The sequence below is a fragment of the Strix aluco genome, chromosome 7 (genome assembly GCF_031877795.1).
Source record: "Strix aluco isolate bStrAlu1 chromosome 7, bStrAlu1.hap1, whole genome shotgun sequence".
In the NCBI taxonomy this organism is placed as follows: Eukaryota; Metazoa; Chordata; class Aves; order Strigiformes; family Strigidae; genus Strix; species Strix aluco.
The window spans coordinates 14,643,175-14,656,902 of NC_133937.1; the positions used below are offsets into that span (position 1 = coordinate 14,643,175).

At 38.3% G+C, this 13,728-nt stretch overlaps 1 long non-coding RNA gene across 15 annotated transcripts in view; it reads right to left on the reverse strand.

Annotated features, from left to right (window-relative positions):
- The window catches only part of LOC141925843 (uncharacterized), a 173,546-nt gene that overhangs the window by 19,539 nt on the left and 140,279 nt on the right, over positions 1–13,728 (reverse strand). For 13 of the 15 annotated variants that reach the window (XR_012623954.1, XR_012623957.1, XR_012623952.1 and 10 more), the window contains 2 exons: positions 2,747–2,877; positions 223–361 (listed from right to left, as the gene is read on the reverse strand). This is a non-coding gene — a long non-coding RNA (uncharacterized LOC141925843). Of the gene's footprint in view, positions 1–222; positions 362–1,334; positions 1,438–2,746; positions 2,878–13,728 lie in introns of those variants that run through there. The other 2 variants (XR_012623955.1, XR_012623958.1) reach the window with 2 other exon arrangements.

The window sequence follows — 13,728 nt, forward strand, 5'->3', positions numbered from 1 at the left end:
AGAGTGCTGGGAGAGAAGCTGCTCCCAGAAGCATGGCAAGTGGCCATCAGGGTGCAGGTAGTATTTGGTAGCCAGGCCCCCAAGTTTATGTCTCTTTCCATTTCTGTCCTTGCAAAGGGCTCTAACTGATAAGGATGAATGGTGTGGAGTTTTGTATGCAGGAGCTGTGGTTGTGACTTCCCATCTCTGCACCAGCCAACAAGTTATTATAAAAATAAATACCTCAGTGGCAGCAGCAGCAGCATCCCCAAGGGCCTGTTTACTTCCACTGGCATAAACTAATTCCTGCAGAGGAGCTCAAGCCAAATCCTGCAGAGACCAGCAGGAATCTCTCCAGGCTCTTGCGAAGGCAGTTTGCACACTGGAGAAAATGTTGGTGCTTCATCATATTTATCGCCATGTCAGTTAAAACATGCTGTCAGTTAACACCTTTTCTAACACAACATATATTTTCTAAAGCTGTAGGAAAGTGAGCTTTTTTTACCTCCTTTTATTTTTCAACAAGTTATTCTGATTTACTTCTGAAATTGTACAACACACTAAATGGTGGTTCATGGAGTGACCAGGGATCAATTATTACCTTTTCACGTGCAAACTGATTTTAAGGTATCTATCAATCTCTTATAGTCCTATCTCCAGAAAATATGCCCAATTTCAGAAAACTGAAAACATATAAAGGAAGCTAAGGCAGGGCGACATTTGCTTTCCTTGGCTTGCTCTCTAGAAGATGCTTGACGGGTAGGTTTATTATCCGTAGGAAGAATGAACAAGCCAATACACCCTTTTCAAGGTTTGCAGGTACCTTAATGTAACTTGCTCGTTTAATTTGGATCTATATACCTCATGAGAAGGGCAGAAGATTTTCATTTTCAAGGCCTTATTTAACCATAAACCATGTATCACATTAGCTAAGAGCAGGTCTATGAATTTCATTCTATTTGGTGACAGAAGAAATAGGGATGTATATATCACCCTTTAAGTAACTGCTATTAAAAGGTGCATGTTTCATGAAGAAACAGTGTATTCCATGTCATAACATTTTTTATGAAATAAAATTGAGGGCATTTGTAGTATACATATATGAAAAGTATCCTTTCACTCATATGTTAAGAGTATGAGGAAAATTTAAGCCCCTTTTGTGACTGGAGCTGGTCACACCTGGAAAATTAGGATGGATTTTTCTGGCTCCAACAAAGTCAGTAGGAGATTTTCTATGGCCTCATTGGGGCCAAAAATTCTCCTAGATTTCATACTATTATAGATACTGTACAATTTAGCCACCATTAAAATGCTATAATCCCTAGTTTGATACATGATGGGGTAAAAGCACTTACAAAGGTATTGCTTTCTAAACTGGTGTAATTATGGTAGTAATTCCCAAAGAAAGAGTATTGCAAATGCATTTCCAGTTCCAGTTTCTCAATTTTTTTGTCAGTGTTCATTACAGTAGCGATATGCTTGTGTCTAAATCTTGTTGATGTCCTTCCAGAGGGTACTAAAAACCCTAAAGTAAGTAAAGAAAAATTTAGTTGGTGATTCTGACTGGCTGTTCAGTTGCCGCCTTTTGAGCCCTGTCCCTCAGCTCATAATCTATAATGCTCGCTTTTATACTACGCAGACTACTCGCTCTTTGTTTATATTAACTCACTTACAGTTTGTCTAACTTAAACGGAATTAGGGAAGAAAAAAAAAGAAAGCCCTCCCCTCATGGAACTTGGATGATTTGGGGCTGACAAGCTTAAGAGAGCTGTCAACACTTAGCCGTATTTTCAGTCCTTGGGAAGTTTGCAGCCAGGGCAAAGCCACCCTTTGGGGCAGCGTGGTATGGGGCAGTGAGGGGCTGGCTTCGGTGGGCCTCTAGTGACAGTGCCTGGGGCTCAGGCACCAGATCTCAGGGCAGAGGGTCTACCCCTCCTGGCAGTGTACAGGACAGGGTCCTGAAAGTCTCTTAAGGCACTGAAGAAACATGTTGAGTCGTGAACCCTCCTTTTCCAGTTTTAACAAGTGGATGGACATACAGGTCTCTGAATTATGGCAACAAAAGATTCAAGCTGAAATAAACACCAGTCTCACACGGGGTGAGAAGAGTGCTTGGCTGTTTCCTGACAGTGATCATCTCAACAGTGATGAAAATCAGCCAGAAGTAAATAAAATCAAACGTTCTCCTTATGACGAATGAAAAACCTGAACTTAGGGCCCACCTATTTTTAACCTCACAGTTGCACTGGATTCCTCGACAACCGGGAGGAAGCAGATATGTTAGAGGCTCTGGTATTTTATTTTTCCCAGATCTTGAAATTGGCCTCAGGTGCTCTGTACATGGGTGATAAATGCATTTTCATCTTCTCTGAAGATGTCTAGCATCTGTATTTCTCTTTACTCCATAAAGCCACCTCCTTTCCACTGCTTAACTACGTTCTCAGATGTTATTTGAACAAAGAAGTGCTGTTCTTTAGGCAAGAAAACCAGAAAAAAAACAGTGTATTTATTCTCTTCCTTCAAGTGTGCCAGTCCTTTGACTAATGATGACAAGATTTCTGCTCCTGTTGAGTTGCTAGCTTCTTCACAGGTGCTACCAAATAAATACATCAGTTTGGAATATGATTTCTTACAGCTGTCTGGCAAATTGCAGTGACACAGTCAACTAATTTCTCAGATGCCTTTATCAGTTACCAGATTAAAGACTAAATGAACAACACCTACTTTGGTTAGATACCAGATTAAATATCCAATGAACAATACTTACTTGGATTAGAGTTGAGATGGTCACTGGGTTCGCTGTGGTTTTATATCTTCTCATTAACCCCTGGAACTATCCAGTCACCAACATAACACATTGCAGAAAGGATCTTGGTGTCCTCTAAGCTAGAAGTAAACCTGCAAATAATAACATTTCATTTAAATACATTCCCTGAAACACTGGTGGTGTCTCAAATAGTCCAGTTTGGACTTTCAGAAGCCATGCAAATGGTGTTTCTTACTCATGTTCCTGAAGCATACAACATTTATATCTCAAGATTTGATAGATTCTTGTGTAGTAAATAAACCCAAGAATTTCTATTTTTCTAACAGAGAATTTTGTTGATGTTTAATACATTAAGTGTATATAGTACACAAACAGTAACCCATGTTTACAACTTTTTTGAAAGTCCACACTTAAAGAGACATGGAGGCAAGTGGATGTAATACTGAGCTGGGATTCAAAGTGATATCACCATGCTCTAGAGTAGATAACAATAATCTGTCTGTGACAGACACATTTCTTCCACAGTTTTGGATAAATTTTTTTTTTTTCTTTTTGACTTGTGGTCTTTTGGTTAGTACTGCCAAGAAGCTGTTGCATTCTAGGACAGAATCTCCAATATTTACACAGTGGATGTTGCAGTCCCTTGGTGAATGTGACAGACAGTAGCATAACTGTCTGGAGGAGGTAAGATTTAGCATGAATAGTTTTGTGGTTTGATCCTCCAAATAATAATTAAAAAAATATGTAGTAATGTAAGTTGCCAGCATTATTCTCCAGCCTACCTTCCTTCTACACTGAAAGCAGTTGTGGAAGTCATGAGTGGCCTAAGGCTGACTACAATGGCTGTTTCTTTGGCCTGAAAAAACAGCGTGCAATCATAATCATTAACACCCCCCAGCACTTGATTAACCCAAATGCTTGGGTAAAGTTTAATTACCCAAACCTTTACTTAAGGTAAAAATGAGAAAGTAGATATACCTCAATTGCTTCTCACTTCAAAAGAAAAGCTCATACCAAAAATATTTTTCAATGAGGCCTCTATCTTACAAAGATTTACAGAAGAGCTGAAGTTGTGGCCTCACCAAAGTATAGGAGATGACTCTGAGGGCCTGGCTACATAGCAAGGGTTTAGCAGCTAGTGATGGCTGTGTAGGTGAATAGTGCATAAATCAAGCTCTTTAAGACTTTATGGAACAGAGGGCTGCACTATGTTTTACTGGTATAAGAGGGCTCAAATCTCACAGCTGGTGGCTTTGGTTTCTATAATAACAAATACACTAAATTTAGTGCCTGATACATTAACCAATTTCTTCATGATAAATAATCTGATCAGTTCTATAAGAAGGACAGAAAACTTGATAGGACATATAATCTACTGGGACAGCAGAAACTCTCTGTCACTACTCATGTATCTACATATGAAAGCAAGAAAATGTAGTGCTTCAAGTGTATTCTAAAAGGATCATTGTGCAGAAAAATTCTCTCAACGCAGAAATGAAAAGGTTTGTAACAGGGAGAGGCTGTGCCTGCTCTGCAGTGACAGCTTCATGTTTATTTATTCTAGAAAAAATAAGAAGGAGATACAGAAGTAAAGACAAGATAATTTTATTCCCAGATCAAATAAAGGAACACAGAGTGTGTTCTCATCAAAGTGATTACTTTAGGGGGAACTAATACAATGAATGTTATTAAATGAAACAACTTCTTTATAGGGCATCTCACATTAAGGATTTTAGTGTAAGCAATATTTCTGTCAGGCAAAGTGATGCAAGACAAAACATCTTGTAGAAGATACAAAAAAGACCTTTAAGAAGGCGCTAAGTAACAAGACGTGAATATGAACCATTGTGAGAACTCATATAAGATGGCATTTTCTCAGAGACTGCATGCATTTATGCATCCTTATAGAGGTATTCCTTAATAAACATACCCTTGTAAAAATATATTCTCTTTACTATACTTCCTCTGCAGCAAATTATCCCTTTGCTTAACAGCTCTGAGAAACAAGGATGTCAGGAGCAAAAATTACTATTGTCCATTCACTAGTTGCCTCAAATCTTTTACTTTAATTCAGCTTCTAGGTGCTGGTATGCATAGAGCTAAAGTATGGCTGCTCAGCACAGGCAGCTGGGACAAATCCTCGGCTCTATAGGAGCTGTCTTTGATACAAAACTGAAAGACTTGCATGTGTCTCCTTCCATCATGCTGGAAGCCTTAGAAGTAAACCCTCGCAGTGCTGGGCATGAGGTAAGTTTGTAAGGTGAGTTTGTACAGATACATGCTTTCTCAGTACATTTACACATATTCGCACTGGCAATCAGAGCTAAGAAATGTGGACCTACTGTATGTTTTTGTATTCTGAAATGGACATCCGTATATCAGCACACTTGAAGACCTACAGCTACATTTTATTATCCTAGAATCTGAGAGGTCTCAAGGGGTAATTATTTATAAAATGACTAAAACATCTTGCCTCAGGTGCAGAGTTCTGGAAAGCCATGCCTTCTCTAAGGGTCATGAGAGTTAGAGCTGAAAAAGCCTGACTGCATCATCTTGTATTGTTCCCTCCAGTGCCTTTGCTAGTAATTTATCAAATCTGTATTTATCTTAGTATTTATATATGGCTCCCATTGCACCACTTTGCAATATTCAGTTCCTTTATTCTCACAAGGGCCCTATCTGGTACATTCTGCATCACGTCTGATGCAGTCTTGAAGAGAAGGTTCATAGCAACAGAAAATGACAGGAATGTAGTCCCTTTTCCTTATTTGCTACCTCACTCACTAAATTGTGGTTCGATTCTCATCTGACAGGGCTTCCATCTCTCACAGGGGAAAGATCAAATGAGTAGGAGAGTAGGTGGGAACTGAGTTTGTTTCAAGATGGGAAGGGCTCAGAGCTGTCCTCTGTTTTCTGCTACTTTCTTCCACACTATTCAGAACTTTGCAGAAAATATCTCGCTACAATTATTTGGTCAAGTTCTATGGCTTTTATTATTCAGGAGGTTTGACTGCAAAATGAACATGTGCTTTTTGTGCTGGGATATCGTGTGTTCTCTTCAGGCACTTGCTGAAGTAAGATCTGCATGTTTTAACCTTTTGTTTGTTTGTTTTCTTGAATTCCTTTAATTTCTCAATAAAAATCTACTAAAAAAAAGAAAACAGAAACCCCTAAATAAATAAATAATCCCCCAAATCCTTTTGTTTGTCTTTGCATTGGGCAGTTTTTCTAAATTTTTTAATCCTCGCTATAGCCAAATATTACTAACCACAAGTGCTGAAATGCCATCTTCAGTGTCCAGATGTAGAGATACTAGAGATCTCTTCCCCAACCCAACTCTTCCTTGGAACAAGATGTTTTGAATCTGGATGTTTCTGAAGTATCGGATAACCCCAGGGAAAGGCTGTTTGGGTTGGGTACAGAATCAAGAGCAAATTCTTTAGCAAGTGAGTGTCTGCCTTTGTTCTTTATAATTCTCCCAAGGAGGGAAGCACATCCCATGCTAATAGATACTAATGCTCATTCTGGCTTGCAAATATCATGGATGGACACAGCCAAGTGATGCATGGGAAAACAGGACTAGAGAACTCTGCTCCTCTAGGAGAGTTTAAATGATAAAAACACTATCCAAGAATAACGGAGGGTATATTTTCTATGGAACATATATTTCTTGTAGACCTAGACCCACTTCATTGTTACAATTAGAATTCCCCAGGTTTTTATTACCAAAGTATGCTGTCTTCAGTCACAACACTTACAGGTAATGTCAAAACCTGCTGGCACAAACCACCAGTTCTGGCTTGAATGGCTTATTGGTCATTTGTAGAAGTCATCAGCAGAAGTGCAGTGGAATAATAAAACAGAATATGATAAAGTCTGTTAGGAGTCAAAAATTTAAAAAGTTACCTACAAAGGAAAAGGAGGTGCAAGCACTGGCACTTTCATGTCTAACCCTCAAATAGCCATTCTTTCCCTGTCAATTTGGTAGTAATATAGTTTTGAATAATACATTGAATAGACTGTGATCTTAAGGACTTGTTACAGACATTTTCTCAACGGTCCTAATCCAGGCTGGAGGCTGAAGGCTTTGGCTACAGGCTAATGGCTGATTCTTGTTTACCCTCTGGGCACTTTTCACAGTTCTGGCAGTAGAAAACAGCCTTGAAGTGTTTGTAAAATGTGATATACATTTGCATTGTAGCAAATGGGAAATGAGTCCCAAAGTCTTTAAAGCTCACGTTGGTATGAATGTAAATTTAATAGACTCGCAGCTTTTTCATAACAGCCTCCATACTTTCTCTTTGTGAGTCACAAGAGAAAACAATCATTTGATAAAAAACATTTTTACCTTAGAACCTTACAAAGAAGTATTATCATTCTTTGGGAAGAAAAAACCATAGATTTAGTGTTATTTTCCATTTATTTTTCATTTTACTTTTTACACATAACAATATAAGTCTTCCTATTACTCCTATTATTAGCATGCGGAAATGTTCAACAAAGAAATTGGCTCCAGTGATGAATCTCTCCAACTTGTTCTAAACCATGGATGTTAATTCCGACACTAGTCCAGTAACTGTATTCTTTCATTCATGAATGTGTAACAAGAATTTCTGGGGATACTGAACCTCCTCTGACCACATATTTTGAGATTAGATGAGGACAGGTGCTGATGTGACTTAAATGGTCACCTTTGCAGACTTTGTATTATTTTACCATGCACATAAATGCTTTTATTACAGATAAATGCACCAAAATTGTATCTTAAAAATCTCTAATATTGCATATCCATCGCACATCTTGTATCTTATTTGAAGTTAAATTTAATCATGGCAAATGAAACTGGATAAAACACTTCTCATTAGCTTTGTAGCTTCACATAGTTTATTTAACATACTTTTCTGGAATTTCCTTGTGGACAAACCTGAAGAAGTAGGCTAAAAATCATAGACTACCAAATAGTTAGTGAAAGTTTCTTCATGCCACGTAAAGAACTGACCTAACGACTTTATTATTGTCTTAAGGGCAGCTCTTTTCCAGCCTCAGTTTTAAAGTTCATTCCTCAACGTAGGCAAAGTAATCATGAAAAAAACCAAAAAAATTACATGTAAAGTTTGTAAAATTTCTGTATTTAAAGTATGCAAGTAGGATAGCTTTGTCAGTGCTTCAAGATGCTTGAAAATTGAATTACAAAGGAAACTAGACATCTGCAATGGAAATATATAAGATCATGAATTGGATTTAATGGGCTCCAGTAAATCATAACATTAATGCTATTGCGTGATACTTTACCTTAGCACCAGATTAAAGAAAACCCATCTCAGGTTGAAAAACATATACTCTAAACCCTCCAAGTTTGTGAATAGAGCTGTGCAAGCCATTTACTATGAAATCTATAAGCATTTTAAGCATGTCTGACTTTTGGTTTCAGTACAGACATGAAACTTGGATGAAATATTCTTAAAAATCTTAGTCTTTAGAATTTACTACAGGAATTTTCAGGACTAATGGACCTTTATAATTTAGCGTATTTGTAGCAGTTCTAAAAAAATTGAAGAGAACATTTGCTTTTTTGGATGAAGAAACATAACCAATTCCACAAATCCCCTTTACCAAAACATCAACAGAAAGCACAAATATCACACAGAGAAATAATTAAAAAACTTATGAGTTGTGAACCTTGGATTATTAACAGCTTAAAAAAAATTGCAAAGACCCAGTAACTTTATTAGATACATCTTTTTTGCCTGGATTTTCTACCTGGAACTCCTATCCTTTCTTTGAAACCACCTATCATCAAAACAAAACAAAATGATGGAACAGGCTCTCATTTGTTTAAAATCTAGTGGATATTCTTCAGGGAACTCTTTCTTCTGTTCTGCTTTCTGCTTTATCATGACTATAAGTTAACTATCTAAAATTGTGGTTGCAGTAGAAGCTTCTGTTGTGCGTAATGGAAAGGAAAAAGTATTTTGGCAACTGACTGAGTAACTTTAACCCAGAATGTCTCTGTTACTTAATGATTGGTTAGAGTATTATTCCTAAAGTTCATCGACATGAAAATGAAACCACCTCTTTGGGAGCTTCCAAGTGTGAGTAAGGGAGGAGTTTCATAAAATTTTCCAATTTTATGTTGAAGGACAAGGAAACTGTAGCATTCACTTATTTCTGGCACTGACTCTTACTTCAAAACTAGAGAAAACATTTTTTCCATCAAATCTTGCACATAACTCTGAAAAAGACAATTAATTTGTCAACCTAGGAATCTAGCAAGGAGAGATTAAAAAAAATAAAAATGTAACAAGCCATAGAAAGGTCGCAGATGTGCAGGCATAATTACATAATATACATGGTTAGGAGAAAGGTAATCCGGAAATTCTTAGTTGTACTAAATATAGAGATTCAAATGAGAGAATGAAGTAGAAAGTAAAGCCTCCAGGACCAGAATGGAGTGAAACAGAAAATGTCATCAATCCTAAGCCTGTGTTCAGAAAAGCCAGGCTCATGCCCTGGTGCCTCTGAGCTCCTTTGGAGTGTGTTCAAAAAGCAGTTAGGTTTCAGCACAGAGAAGGTAACTCCTGCCTCTACCCACGTGGGCTTCGGCTGTCCCTGAGTCAGGGACCCATTCCTTCCCTCCTTGGCACATTAGTCCCTCATTAACAGTTGTGTGAAGATGTACTCTTTTCCAAAGCCTTGTTACCAGTCCAGTGTATTATTAGACACTACCTAACACACAGAAAGAGAAACAAACACACAAACTTCATGGAGGAGGTTTTTAGCTACCATGGAAAAACCTAAGCCCTTGAAGAGTCTTAGACCATAGCGCACATGCTGTTTATGAGCAAACAGTTAACTGACAGTCATGTTCTTGGATGAAGTGGGCATCTTTTGGGTTTGTAATTCCTCTGAGGGATGCTGAATACATGGCTGCCTTTGCAGCAGGACAGATTTCCTGAAACAACCTCTTTCCAAAGTTTTGAATGATTGGATGTGGAAAAGACAGCATCGCTATTAGTAAACTTTGGCTAAAGGAGATTGTTAAACATCCATAAAAGAGAGTTAAAGAATTCACTGTTTCTTATTTCTAGCAGAAATAGAGGAGGTTCTTCACACTGCTTCAGAAAAGGGGAATCTTCTCTGGCAGAGAGGGAGTGAGGAAATGGGCAGCAAGGACAGAAACACAACAGCTGACTGTCTGTGCAATTTATGGAATGATTTTTCAGAGAGAAGTACCCCGTCTGTGCAGACTAAAGAAGCTGCCAGCAGTAGAAACAGGCAGGGTTTTTTTTATACTTGGAGGTTCTGGTGACATTTCCCACTTGAATCTAGGGACAGAAATGTGGTGTGGAAAAGGACCAGTAGAAGTATTCCCTGCCATGTTTAAACATGGTTTTAATAACACTAGGGTCACCAGGGTCACCTAGGCCATCTACATTTTTACTGTAACTGGGCATTTGGGTTTAGCATGTTCTGAGAGTTCATACTGAAAATTTCCATACTTGCTTTACCCTATGCAAATGACAGCCTGTTTTTCAGCTGTCAATAAATGAGTGGTGAATTTGCACTCTGACTTGTGTGTAAGAGACATACCAGAAAGTGGATGAGTTTTGTCTTTGGCAGTGCAGCAGAGCTTTTAACATGTGGTTCACTTGCTAGCCTGACACCAGCCTTTAAGAGCTGCTGTGGTTATTCTTTATCCCCAAAATACGATGTCTTTTCCTACTGTCTTGCTGGGTATGACAGAAAAGGACGTTACTCAGGTTTTGCCTTCAACACCTCTATAGGTCAAAGGAGTAAATAAAAAATAATTACAAGAAACAAACGGAAAATCTCAAGCAAACCCCATAATCTTTTTATCCCACCCAAATAGCCTTGCTGGCATTTGGAATTTCCTCCTACTATCAGGATAGCACCTGGATTTCCCTTCTCATTGTACAGTTTAAGCTTTCTATAACTTTTGTACCCCCAGAGCAGAAATATCTGCCTCTGTTCCCTTGCAAATGCTCCATAGTAATGGGAAATGAACTGACAATATAGTAGGATGTTGGCAATTTCCCAGTGAAATCAAAGATGGGAATTTTTGCTGTGGGGACTCAGCTGGTGGATGCTGTGACCACATTGGGCTGACAGTATCCACAGAGCATAGACTGCAGGGTGAGGCGGAGCAAGCAAGGGGGGAAGGTGGCTCTCAGACAGCTCAGAGGTGGGAGCTTGGGCCCTGCTCTACATGTGTGACAGATACTGTGCTCAGCCATGGTTAACCATGCTGTAAATGAGGCATATGTTTGCTATACAACTTCTTTTTCATGTACCACCAGCCACAGAGTTAAACCATGCAAATCCAGGAGACTGGCTAAGCTTTGGGCAAGTCAGAATGGTTATCATACCAACAGATCATATTGTAGTATTGACCTTGATTTAGGAAGATAGTGGTTTTGTCTGAGTCACTCAAATACTGAAATATGTGCTTGACTTTAAGCCTGGGACTAAATCCCACTAAAATACTGTTTAGGACACAGAATAGTTACCGTGAGCAGTCCTACTTAAAGCCAGAGTAAATTTAGAGCAATAATATACATGGTTTTTAATAAATGCAGGTAATGAGACCTAGCAGAACAGCAGGAATTGTGCCTGGCTGGATGTGTTCGTGCAGCCGGGTTATAAGAAAGACCTAAATTTAGACAAGAGCAAACATAAACATAGATAATACATTGCAAGTTTTTCTAGCCCACTCATTCATATATGCCATGCTTTTGTCTCACTCAGTGTCCTGCTTCCATCCCAAAATGTCGATTTGGGTGCTCCTGTTTTTTTGTTCTCCACTGGAAGCACTTAATTTGCAAGAGGCGCTGAAAGTGTTTTATTCAAATTCATCTTCTGACAGGCATCTGTACGATGGGGGACTTAACTATGGAAATGATGACCCTGTTCTACCTTCATTACACAGACCAGTTCGAATACAAACCGTGAGGAGTTCTGTGATTGGGAGGAATGCAACATGCATTCAGAAATCCAGATTTAGTCTTCCAAAATGATAAACTTGGCTTATAATGTTCTTTAAGAAACAGACGTTTGTCTTGACTACCACAGCCCACTACATACAGAAACTGAGCTCTTAGTAATTACTGAGAGGGAAGGCTTCATAGGTTTAAAGAAAAAAAATCAAGGCCCAGGTAAAACTATCTTGACATCTAAAAAGTTAAAGAAAGAACTGGGAAAAACAACACTATCTATATTGTAAATATTCTGGATTCTTTCCTGTAGGAGGAAAAAGGAGGACAAAAGGCTCTTCTGTAGATATATGTAAGAAGATGAAGGTTTTGATTTGATCAGTTACTGTCATGCTGCCATAAATGACAAGATTCCTTAATAACTTAGATTATGCAACACTAAAATCCTGATATATAGGGTTATTTAGATCCAAAGTCTTGCTGAAACCAAAGGAATTTAGGATCCAGTCCCTAATTTAGTTTAGATTTACAAGGTAGGACTGTCTGTAGAACCGAGAATTAATGCTGCAGACAGGTAGTTCTGGCACTATTCCTGCTCTTGTAAAAACTGTGATGTCTTTTCTGAGAGGTCCAGAAAGCCATGCAGTTTCTGGAAGTTCGTCCTTTTGAAGATACCTACTGCAGTCCCAAATGCACCTGCTTCTTAGACTCCACTGAAAGAATAGCAGCTCTTAAAAACAGTCTGCTGATAATAAAGCCTCTGTCTTAAATGGGGATTTAGCTATAAAGTACAGAATGGTTTGAGCATTCACATCTTTTACTATCTCCTTCTACATGCCCAGGACACACAGTTCCATGATATACCTCTTCTTACATGTCTTTCTTAAAACTCACTATCTGTGCACTTGCCTTCATTGTGAAATTTTGTTGTATTTGGGCTTGACATGATAACGACCATAACTGACTTGTCAGTGTAGATCAGAGCAAATCATATTTGGCATGGCAGGTAATTGTGATTAAACCTTGGTCCTATTTTATAATACAAACAAGCATCTCAAGACCTGAGTTGCAAGTGTCCTAATAATCAGACCTCCATTTTCAAAGGTACAGAAATTTTGTCAATATAAGACAATAACAGGGAGACAAGAATTTTAAAAATCAAATGCATTAATGTGATGTATATACTGCAGACTGTAGCTTAATCTTTGAGAAACACAGCTATGTGCAGCATTTTTACAAAGGCATATGAGAGATTTTTAAGGTAACTGACAGGAAAGGAAGGTACAACTTCCTTTCAGAACATCATCCTGTACCTTTAAAATCACTGTTGGAACAAGCCAGTGTTTTCAAGCTGCTCTCTGCCAAAATGCCTAATGTGTCCTATTATCTGCAACAGTGTGTGCTATTCTTTCCTAAATCAAAGCAGGTATTCAAAACTGGACACATATGAGTAAAAAGTAGAACTGTCACATGCAGTATTTTCTGCATGTGAATGGAGCAGGACCTGAATATGGCCCAGGAAAGATTTTCAGTATTTTAAGATCAATATTAAGATCAAAATATTCAATATTTTAAGATTGTTTTGGAAGCTGTTTGTTGGTGCTTGTTTTCTGTGCAACATAATATTCTCAGGTATGGCTCAGAAGATATCATCGAAACGTATGGGAATGAATGGATCTATGTCTACACAGGTTCACTAGATATTTATCATGTCTTCTGGGAATATGCAAGAAAAGAAAAGAAAGATTTTTCCCTTTTAAACATTTATACAGTTCTCCAGTAGAGCCCGTAGCTGGCTGTATGTGCTTCTTTGTTTCCTGTAGGGAGAGGGATATAAAAAGTGCAGATAACGAAACTTAACTAGAAGGGTAGGCCTCTTAAAAGTATTCATTGTCTGGGGAAAGAGTGAGGAAGGAACTCACCTGACCTTGACCACCCAAGCTTTTAACACTCAAAAAGACTTTCAAAGCTTTTTGAGGGAGATTTACAGCTGTGAAAGCAGAAGGAGTATAATTCGCCTTTGCTTCCTCA